Raw genomic sequence first — 12,315 nt, forward strand, 5'->3', positions numbered from 1 at the left:
GAAGAGCCTCTCCACCTCTACCCTATCCATCCCATTCATCATCTTATACGTCTCAATGAGATCTCCCCTCATTCTTCTAAACTCTAACGAGTACAAGCCTAGTTTATTCAGCCTCTCCTCATAGCTCAACCCCCTCAACTCCGGCATCAGCCGAGTAAACCTCCTCTGCACTCCCTCCAAGGTCAAAATATCCTTGTGTAAGTACGGCACCCAAAACTGCACACAGTACTCCAGCTGCAGCCTCACCAATGCCCTATACAGCCGCAGCAAGACCTCCCTACTTTTATATTCAATCCCCCTCGCTATGAAGGCCAGCATCCCATTCACCTTCCTGACCACCTGCTGCACCTGCAAGCTGGGTTTTTGCGACTCATGCACAAGGACCCCCAGGTCCCTCTGCACCGTCACCTGCTGCAGTTTTTCGCCACGTAAGTGATAATCCTTCCTACCATTATTCCTACCAAAGTGGACCACCTCGCACTTGCCAACATTAAATTCCATTTGCTATTTCCTGGCCCATTCGCCCAGCCTATCTAGATCCTTCAGTAGACTCTCCACACCCTCCGCACAATTTGCCTTTCCTCCAATCTTGGTGTCATCAGCAAATTTCGACACCCTACACTCGGTTCCCTTCTCCAGATCGTCTATATAAATGGTAAATAGCTGAGGCCCCAGCACCGACCCCTGAGGCACTCCACTAGTCACCATCCGCCAATCTGAATAGCACCCATTGACCCCCACTCTCTGCCTCCTATTTGACAACCAATCCTCTATCCACGCTAACACCCTACCCCCAACTCCCTGTCCCCTGACCTTCTGCAATAACCTCTTGTGAGGTACCTTGTCAAACGCCTTCTGAAAATCCAGAAAGACCACATCCACCGGCTCTCCTCTATCCACCGCCCTAGACACTTCCCCATAGAACTCCAGTAAATTTGTCAGACACGACTTCCCTTTAACGAAACCGTGCTGCGTCTGCTCTATCAAGCAATTCCTCTCAAGCTGCCTCGCTATTTCCTCCTTGATGATGGATTCTAACATTTTACCTACAACAGATGTTAAACTAACAGGCCTATAATTCCCTGCCTTTTGCCTGGCACCCTTCTTAACATTATCAGCCACTTCAGGTCTTGAACAGCAGGTTAGGTGTAAGGATTCGCATTCTAATCAGTAATCTCTAAACTGTCTGTGCTTTATATGCTCTGTCTGAGGCCAGAACTCTCCATTCACCTGACGAAGGGACTAACCCCGAAAGCTTGTGAGTATATTATCAAATAAATAGGTTGGACTAAAACCTGGTGTTGTCAGACTTTTTACTGTGTTTACCCTTCTTAAACAACAGCGTAACATTAGCCGCTTTCCAATCTTCCGGCACTTCCCCGGAATCCAGCGACGTCTGGAAAATAACCACCAAGGCATCCACTATCACCTCCGCCATTTCTTTCAGAACCCTCGGGTGCATTCCATCCGGTCCAGTGGTCACGGGCATTCAGCCTCTGACCTTTGGGTAAGCATTCTCCAAGGCGGCCTTCACGACACACGACAGCGCAGAGTCGCTGAACAGAGACTGATAGCCAAGTTCCGCACACATGAGGACGGTCTCAACAGGGATCTTGGGTTCATGTTGCACTATCTGTAACCCCCGTGACTTGCCTGGGTTTGCAAAACCTCACTTACTGTACTGTCTGGAGACAATACACATCTCTGTAACCTGTGATCAGTGCTCCTTCCACTCACATTGTCAGCCACTTCAGGTCTTGAACAGCAGGTTAGGTGTAAGGATTCGCATTCTAATCAGTAATCTCTAAACTGTCTGTGCTTTATATGCTCTGTCTGAGGCCAGAACTCTCCATTCACCTGACGAAGAGGGAAACCTTGAAAGCTTGTGAGTATTATCAAATAAATCGGTTGGACTAAAACCAGGTGTTGTCAGACTTTTTACTGGACTTATCCACAATCAGTCCCTCCAGTCTGTCGAGCACCTCTTCTCTAGTAACAGTTACGTCATTAAGACCCTCCAGTCCTACCACCTTTCCATCTCTAACACCCGGCAAGTTATTCACGTCCTTTTCAACACTAACTTACCTGGCCCTCTTTCTCCCCAGCCCTTTGCTCCTAAGCCCTAATAGCTCACTCTGCTTCCCCCTCACTCCGCTGCCCGCTCCGACGCTGCCCGCTGTCTACACCAGGCCTCTTTTTAAACCTGGTGCTGATTTAAAGCTTGCTCCCCCACAACTCCCTTTTAACCACTCCCTCAGAATTCTTAAAGAGGTAAATACAAAAAGCCCGCAAAAATGCTTTTAAATGATTTAAACAGTTCTACAAGGAACAAAGTGCTTTAAACTTAAATTTAAACAGGTTTTTAACAGGTAAATTCTTATCTCTCTCTCTCTGCTCCTTCACTCCTCTCGTCGTCTCCAACACACACTGTTCCAGGAAACTATCCCGGCAGCATTCCAAGAACTCCTCCTCGAGCCCACTGCGTCCAACATGGGTCGACCAATCTACATGTAGATTGAAATCCCCCATAACTACGGCTGTCCCATTCCTGCTCGCCGCACTTATTTGCGCGTTAACAGCCCGCCCCACCTCCAGATCATTATTCGGGGGCTTATAGACGACACCCACCAGCGTCTTCCTCCCTTTGCTGTTCCTAATCTCCACCCACAACGATTCCACGTTCTGCTCCTTGGCTCCAATATCATCCCTTGCTACCACCCTGATGCTATCCTTAATCCGCAGAGCTACACCCCCCCCTTTTCCCTCCTGCCTATCCTTCCTAAACACTTGATATCCCTGGACATTCAGCTCCCAGTCCCTGTCACCTTGCAGCCATGTCTCTGTAATGGCCACCAGATCGTATCCATTTGTGCTGATCTGCACCACCAGCTCATCCACTTTATTCCGAATGCTTCGTGCATTCAGATAAAGCGCTTTCATCCCAGCCTTCACCTGGACCCTATTTGCCGTAACGCCACCAACCATACTCACGCCCCCTACTCCCTCTATTATTGGGACATCCTCGGCCTCTTCCCTTACCTGTACCCTCTCCTTAACTTTAGCCCCCGTAATGTCACCTACCCTCGCACCCCCCCCCCCCCCAATTAGTTTAAAGCCCTGTCTACAGTCCTCTTTACTCTATTCGCCAGCACTCTGGTCCCAGCACGGTTCAGACCTACCCCATCCCACCCGAACAGGTCCCACCTACCCCAATACTGATGCCAATGCCCCATAAATTCAAACCCATTCCTCCAACACCAATCCCTGAGCCACCCATTCACTTCCTTAATCCTATCAACCCTACGCCCGTCTGCACTCGGTTCAGGCAGTAGCCCAGAGATAACTACCTTGTCGGTTCTACTTTTTAATTCCATTCCCAGCTTTTCATACTCCCTCTCCAGATCCTCAGTTCACATTTTGCCTACGTCGTTGGCACCCACATGTACCACAACGACCGGATTCTCACCCTCCCACTCCAGGTTCCTCTGCAGCCCAGATGTGACATCCCGGACCCAAGCACCAGGCAGACAACACACCCTTCTGTGCTCTTTGTCATTGTGAAAAGGACAGTGTCAATACCCTTCACTCCACTATCCCCAACCACTACTATGTTCCTTTTCACCTTCTCTTTGCCTATGTCCTGCTGCATCACTACTGTGTGCAGTTTGCTCACCAACCTCACCTCCCTCGTCCTCGTCCACACTGGAAGCAAGAGCCTCAAACCTGTTATGCAGTGGTTACTGTCCAAGGTTGAAACAAACCCTCATTCTTGGCACCTCATCAGACTCGGAAATGAGTTTCTGACCACATATCTGTTCCTTCACCAAGATCACCGATTTCCAGCTGCGTAACATCACACATTGTTTGTAATACCTCAACTCACCCGTACCTGAAACCCTCATCCACACTTTTGTTATCTCTAGACTTGACAATTCAAACACACTCCTGCCCAGCAGATTTCCTTCCCTAAAGGGCATTAGTAAACCAGATAGGGTTTTATCACAAGCAACAAATAGATTTTTCATTGCAGATTCATATTGAATTCACATTTCATCATCTGCCCTGTTGGGTTTTGAACCCAGGTTCCTAGAGCATTTCCAGAGTCTCTGGGTTATGAGCCCATGACACCACTGCCTCCCCTAATCAATGACATCACACATTTTGGCCTCAACTTCTTTCTGCATTCGCGATTTCCACAGATTCACCCCTCTCTGGTGAAGAAATTTCTCCTCACCTCAGTCCTAAACATTCATCCCTTATCCTTACACAAAGGATATCAGTAACATTCTTCCTGAATCTCCCCTTTCCAGTCCTGTTAGAATTTTATAACTTCCTATGAGCCCCCTCTCAATCTTCTAAACTCCAGTGAACATAATCCTAACTGACTTCATCTTTCCTCATACGACACACTGGCCATCCCAGGAATTAACCTGGTGAACCTTCACTGCACTCCCCCTGCAGCAAGGACATCCTTCCTCAGATAAGGACACCAATACTACACACAATACTCCAGGTGTGGCCTCATCATTGCCCTATGCAACAGCAGTAAAACATTCCTATTGCTAGACAGAAATCCTCTCGCTCCCAAGGCCAACATACCATTTGCCATCTTTTTGTCTGCTGTATCTCCGCACTTACTTTCAGGGACTGAACAAAGAACAGTACAGCCCAGGAACAGACCCTCTTCCCACCCAGTCTGTGCCGACACAGATGCCTCTTGTAATGACTTCAATCAGGCCATTGAGGTTGGCGATTGGAGCAGGAACTCCCTGATTAAGGATCCATTTGATGGACCATTCAGGGAGTCTTTGCCTTGTACTTAATCGGGAGTGCCCGTTCCTCTGACACCCCCGGAGATAAACTGTTAGCACTCTGTGTACTGCTGTTAGAGGTGTAAATAAAGGGGTTTTGGTGAAGGAACTTCTCCCTCTGCAGACTTATTACACCTCTCTAATCTAATATTTTCTTGCCTCGATGTGGTCCATATCCCTGTGTTCCTGCTGATTCATGGATCTATCCAGATGCCTCTTAAACGTTGTTACAGAATCTGCTCCCACTATTTCCTCCGGCAGTACGTTCCAGGCATTCCCCACTCTCTGTCTGAAAAACTTATCCCTTACATCTCCTTTAAACTTTCCCTCTCTCACTCTCACCTTTGTCCCTCTCTCACTCTCACCTTTGTCCCGAGTATTTGATCCTTTGACCCTCGGGAAAAGACTGTGACAATCCACTCTATCCAAGCCTGTCATAATCTTGTAAACCTCTCTCAGGTCCCCCCTGCTCCTCCGAGGCTCCAAAGAAAACAATCCAAGTTTGTTCAATCTTTCTTTCTAGTCCATATCCTCCAAACCAGGCAACATCCTGGAAAATCTCTTCTGCACCCTTTCCAATGCATCAACATCCTTCTGGAAGTGTGGCACCCAGAATTATACACAACACTCCAAATGCAGCCTAACCAAAGTCTTATACAGCTTCAACATGATTTTACTGACTGACTGCACAAGAACATCTAGATCTTGCTGAGTATCCAGCTCTCTTAATTTACACCCATTCAAATAATAATCTGCCTTCCTATTTTTGCTACTGAAGTGGATAATGAAGTGATCACTGCATATTTATCCACATTACACTGCATCTGCCATGCAGATCCCACACACTCAGCCTGTCCAAATCAGACTGAAGGATCTCTGCATCCCCCTCACAGCTCACCCAATATTGTATCATCTACATATTTGGAGATTAAACATTTAGTTCCCGTGTCCAAACCATTAATATATAATATGAACAGTTGGGGTCCTAGCACAGATCCCTGTGGTACCCCACTAATCACTGCCTTCCAATTGGAAAAAGACCCATTTATGTCATCTCTTTCTTTCCTGTCTGCTAACCAGCTTTCTATCCATCTCAAGATGATACACACAATCCCATGTACTTTAACTTTACACAGTAAAAGAGCAGCACACTGGTTATCACTGCTGTATCACAGCACCAGGGACCTGGGTTCGATTCCCGGCTTGGGTCACTGTCTGTGTGGAGTCTGCACATTCCCCCTGTGTCTGTGTGGGTTTTCTCTCCGATTTCCTCCCACAATCTGAAAAGATGTGCTGCTTAGGTGCACTGGCCGTACTAAATTCTCCCTCAGTCTACCCGGACACGCGGCAGAGTGTGGCTACTAGGGGATTTTCACAATAACTTCATTGCAATGTTAATGTAAACCTACTTGTGACACTAATAATCAAACTTTAACCTTTAAAACATTATGTGAGATCTTGTCGAAAGCCTTCTGAAAGTCTAAAAAAAAAACTACATCCACTGGTTCTCCCTGGTCAACTCCAGTAGTTATATCCTCAAAGAATTCCAGTAGTTTTCTCAAGCATGATTTCCCTTTTGTAAATCCATGCTGACTTTATCTGATTATAACACTGCTTTCCAAATACTTGATAATGGACTCCAGCAACTGCCCTACGACTGACATTCGGCTCACTGCTCATTGGTTCCCTCTTTCCTCTCTACCTCTGTTTTTAGATATAGGGTTTAGATTAGTTACCTCTCTCTCCTGAAGGTGCTGACTCTGGCTGGGTTCAGTTCCACACTCACTGGTTCCTCTCTCTCTCTCTCCTGAAGGTGCTGACTCTGGCTGGGTTCAGTTCCACACTCACTGTTTCCTCTCTCTCTCTCTCCTGAAGGTGCTGACTCTGGCTGGGTTCAGTTCCACACTCACTGGTTCCTCTCTCTCTCTCTCTCCTGAAGGTGCTGACTCTGGCTGGGTTCAGTTCCACACTCACTGGTTCCTCTCTCTCTCTCTCCTGAAGGTGCTGACTCTGACTGGGTTCAGTTCCACACTCACTGGTTCCTCTCTCTCTCTCCTGAAGGTGCTGACTCTGGCTGGGTTCAGTTCCACACTCACTGGTTCCTCTCTCTCCTGAAGGTGCTGACTCTGGCTGGGTTCAGTTCCACACTCACTGGTTCCTCTCTCTCTCTCCTGAAGGTGCTGACTCTGGCTGGGTTCAGTTCCACACTCACTGGTTCCTCTCTCTCTCTCCTGAAGGTGCTGTCTCTGGCTGGGTTCAGTTCCACACTCACTGGTTCCTCTCTCTCTCCTGAAGGTGCTGACTCTGGCTGGGTTCAGTTCTACACTCACTGGTTCCTCTCTCGTGTGTTGGCTCGCCCTCACACGCTGGCTCGTTCTTTCCAAATACTCCTTGATGCCATTAAAATTTTAAAAAATCTCTCTGTGCTTTTTCAATAGATGCAGTGACTTGGTCTCCACAGCTTCTGTGGTAGAGAATTCCACAGTTTCACCACCACCTGAAGACATTTCTCCTCATCTCATTCCAAAATGCTGTATCCTAAGACTGTGTCCCTTTGCTCTACATTCCCCAACCAAGGAAAACATCCTTCCCTGCATGTTGTCTGTTAGAATTTTATTTGTTTCAATCAGATCTCCTCTCATCCTTTCCTCTCTGTTTTTCACAAAGTGTATAACTTCACATTTAGCTGCATTGTGCTGCATCTGCCATGTGTTTATTCACTCACTCAACTTGTCTAAATCACCTTGAAGTCTCCTTGCATCCTCCTCATAACTCGCAGTTCTGCCCAGTTTGTGTTGTCAGCAAACGTAGAAATGTTGCATTTGGTTCCCTCATCCAGGTTGTACACGTGAACACGTGAAGAAAAATGGGGTTAGAATAGATAGATGCTGATGGCAGGTACAGACATGAGGGGCTGAATGGCCTCTTTCTGTGCTGTAAAATTCTATGGCTCTACGCCCTCCTAAAGAAGTCATTCATTGGCTGTCCTTTGGGAACTCCTGAGATAATGATTGGTTCAATAGAAGTGAAGTGTCTTTTCTCTGGTGTCTTACACTTTGATCCTTGCTTCCTGATTGGAATCTCCAAATTGGGGGAACTGTGAATCCTGGTGACATCACCCTGTTGGGTATGAAGCTATTGCCACAGAATCGTGTGTTGTCAACAGACTGACCCTTTACCACAGTGACCCAGTTTCACTGGATGTTGACAGAATGTTTACCATTGATTTGGTGTTCTATCTGCCAGCTGTTCATACCGAATACAGATGCTGTGAGTGTACATTGTCCCCCTCCCACTTACAGCAATGATAGTGACAACCTGCATCGTTTCCTATTAGGGCTCGAGTCATAGTCATAGAGATTCACAGCTGGGAACAGGCCCTTCAGCCCAACTCATCCACACCACCCAGTTTTTACCATCAAGTGCCCATGTCCCTCAATACCAATCTTACCCATGTGACTATCTAAATGCTTTTTAAAAGACAAAATTTGTAACCACCTCTAGCACTACCTCAGGCAGCTCGTTCCAAACACTCACCACCCTCTGTGTGAAACAACTGTTCCTCTGGACCCTTTTGTGTTTCTCTCCTCTCACCTTAATCCTACACCCTCCACTTTAAGACTCCCTGACCTTTGGGAAAAGATATTGACTATCTATCCCATCTATGGACCCCATTGTTTTATAGACCTCTATAAGATTACCCCTAAGCCTCCTACACTTCAGGGAAATCGTCCCAATCTATTCAGTCTCTCCCTATAGGTCAAACCATTAAGTCCCAGTAGCATCTAAGTAAATCTTTTCTGCACTCTTTCTAGTTTAATAATATTCTCTCTATAATAGGGTGACCAGAACTGTACACAGTATTCCTAGTGGGGCCTTAACATGACTTCAACATAGAACCCTACAGTGCAGAAACAGGCCCTTTGGGTCTGCACCAAACACAATCCCACCCAGGCCCTACCCTCATTTCCCTACATATTACACCCACTAATCCCTCTAACCTACACATCCCTGGACACTAAGGGGCAATTTCTTAGCATGGCCAATCAACTTAACCTGCACATCTTTGGACTGTGGGAGGAAACCCACACAGACATGAGGAGAACGTGCAAACTCCACACAGACAGTGACCTGAGTCAGCAATTCAACCCAGGACCCTGGAGCTGTGAAGCAACTGTGCTAACCACTGTGCTACCGTGCCACCCTGATGTGTGGACATGATGGGATGCATTAGGACATGATGTCCCAACTCCTATGTGAGGATAAATGGGCCAATACATTCCATTGCTATTCCTCCAGTTGTTAATGAAGTGAAAAAGTTGGTGTTTAATGAAATCTGCTGGAATGTAACAACACTGCAAAATCCTCAATTCTTGTTGTTTCAGCTCAACCAGCCCCTAGAAGCTTGGAAGATGGAAGTTCCTGATTGGTCTGAGGTTGGAGATGAAGAGGAGCCAATTCCCAACAACTTGCTGACAGACATCAACAGTCATCAGCTTTAGAGCGAGGAAATCCTGGAACAGGGCATTCCGAGTAACCAAGACCCTGGAACATCCCCGCTGCTGGAGAACAGAGAAGGTGTGAGGCAAGGCAGGATGTTCAAATGGTGGAAGATGCGACTGAATCATTGGTGGAGTCTCCTACTCTGGTTCTGACTCCTTCTGACATTGATGGACGGTTTGAAGTGGAGGAAATTAGTCAGGATGGAAGTGGTGACGAGATTCACAGTCACTCCCTCAGCTTAGAGACCATTTTTAAGGCGATCTGTGCAGCGACTCCACTCTGGGGTGGATGTCAGATCAGCTCACCAGACAGCAGGAGGATTAAAGCACAGATGAGGCCATTCAGCCCCAACACTTCCTTAAACGCTCCGCTGTGCAGTTCAAAAACTGAAGGCTGGGATTCGAGCCACGTTACACAGGCGACTGGGAAAAGCACCATCGGATTAATCAGACCACTGGCCCACACTGGAAAGACTAAAAGCCCCGCAGAGGGACATCAACATGAATTTTCACTTTTAATGTTTCTTCTTTACTCTAAACAATATATTGTGTTTGTATAATTATCTTAAATGTTTCACATTGAAACAAATACTGGGAATATTTAGCATTGCTGGAGAAGTGTAACCGGGAACGATGTCCTGTTCATTCAGTTTGGGGAACACTTCCTGACAGAGGAAGATTGGGACATGACAGCTTCTCCCTATCAGCTCCTTCCAATTCCCTCCACAATCCTGAACACCTCGATCAAATCTCCTCTCAACCTTCTCTTCACCAAAGACCCAAATTCTCCAATCTACCGATTAAACTGAACTTCCCCATCCCTGGACCCGTGCCCAGAGATTTATTGCACCCTCTCTAATGCCTTCACACCCTTTCTAAACACTGCTGTCCAGATCAGAGTGCAATACTCCAACTGAGGACAAACCAGGGTTTTATACAGGTTTCCCATAACTTGTTTGCTCTTGTAAGCTCTGTCCCTACGTATAAAGCTCACAATCCCAAATACCTTAGTAACCACACTCTCAACCTGCCACCTAAACAGCAATTATTAGTGTCACATTTATCCACAGGTCCCTTGTTCCCGCATGCCTTTACAATTGTATCATTTCTTTCATATTGTCTCTCCCTTTTCTTCCCACTGAAATAAATCATTTCACACTTCTCTACTTTAAATTGGTCTTGTTTGACCAATCCACAAGCTGTCTCAGAAACTGTGAGTTTCAGCACTCCCCCCTCACAGTTCACAATGCTGCCATGTATTGTGTAATTCCCACAGTTTGAGTGTGTGCTCTGTACAGCATTGCCGATGTCTCTAATATGGATCAGGAAGAGCAGGATTCCGAACACCAACCCTCCTGGAATCCCACTTTAACCGAGCTCCATTCCAAATAAAAACATTTCCCACTGCTGTGTTTCCTGTCACTCAGTCAGGTTCCTATCCATGTTCTGCTGTCCCTTTTATTCTCTCAGCTCCAAATGTTCCCACAAGTTTGCTGTGTGGCCCTTTATTTATAAAATGCTTTTTGACAGTCCATGTTCACATTAACCACATCAACCTTTTCTGTTACCTAAATCTCGATCAAATTCATTAAACATAATTCACCTTTATGAATTACATGAGTGTTTTCCTTAATTAATGCACATTAGCACAAGTGAGAGTAAATTTTATCTGCAGTTATTGTTTGGAGAATATTCCACATTGCTGAGGTTAAATTTATTGGACTTTTATTGGGTTCTCCTCACAGCCTTTTCTGAAGAAGAGTGTTTACCATTTGCAATTCTCCGGTTCTCTGGCATCATGAGCTTGGATAGGGAAGTTTTGGCCAAAGCCTCTGCAATTTCCACCCATATTTCCCTCAGTATCCATGGATCCGTTTCCTCCAGTCACAAGAACACAGTAAATAAGAGCAGACATTGACCACGAGGCTCATCGATAATGTTCCCCCATTCAAGGGTGACACAGTGGTTAGCACTGCTCCTTCAGTGTCAGGGACCCGGGTTCAACTGCAGCCTCAGGTCACTATCTGTGTGGAGTTTGCACATTCTCCCCTTGTCTGTGGAGATTAGGTTGATTGCCCAGACTAAATTGACCCTTAGTGTCAGAAGATTTGCAGGGTAAATATGTGAGGTTATGGGAATAGGGCTTGGTGGGCCAAATGGCCTCTTTCTGCCCTGTAGGGATTGTATGATTAATACAATTATGATTTATGTGTCTTTATACAGTGCAAAGCACAGAGGCACAGCATTAAAACAACAGAACAACAAAACACAGAACAGCAACAGCATCAGACAATACAAAGAGAGAAATCACACTATATTCCTGACAAGTTTTCTAAAGGTCACTACATTTTCAGCATCAAAATCAGGTAAAACATTTGAAATATCAACAATTCTATGTGGGGAGAACAAATTGTGAATATCATCACATGAACCAGATTTCTGTACTTTGTACTGACATCCACCAAAATACAATCGCTGTGAATAAAGATCTTTTGAAGCTTAGGCAATAAGGCCATGTATCGATTTGATAATACTGAACTAAACCATAAATCAGCCTTCTCTACAGATTGCAATTCAAGAATCCTTAATCCCTCATAAGCTATTCCCCTCATGCCTTTCATTTTCCAGGTTTCATGTCTTTGCACTCTCTCTATGAGCTGAATATCTCTTTGAACGTATGGGTTCCAAAGTATGGGTGCAGTATTGAGATGTGGGCATACTCGCTTCTTATAGAGTTTCAGATCTTGGGTTGAACTCCAGTTTACTCCTCACTCCCTCGATTCCCTAAGAATCCAAAATTTGTCTATCTCAGCCTTAACTGCAACAGAATCTCTCCAGTGCAGATGGAGGCCATTTGGCTCATTGAGTCTGAACCAACTCTCTGAGATACCATCCCACCCAGAACCTATCTCAGTAACCCCACATATTTCTCCTGCTAATCCCCTTAACTGATACATTTTGGAAACAAAAGGCACCATGCAATTCTCTGACAAGATACCACA

The sequence above is a fragment of the Carcharhinus amblyrhynchos genome, unplaced genomic scaffold (assembly GCF_965287045.1).
Source record: "Carcharhinus amblyrhynchos unplaced genomic scaffold, sCarAmb.v2.hapA scaffold_42, whole genome shotgun sequence".
NCBI classification, from domain to species: Eukaryota; Metazoa; Chordata; class Chondrichthyes; order Carcharhiniformes; family Carcharhinidae; genus Carcharhinus; species Carcharhinus amblyrhynchos.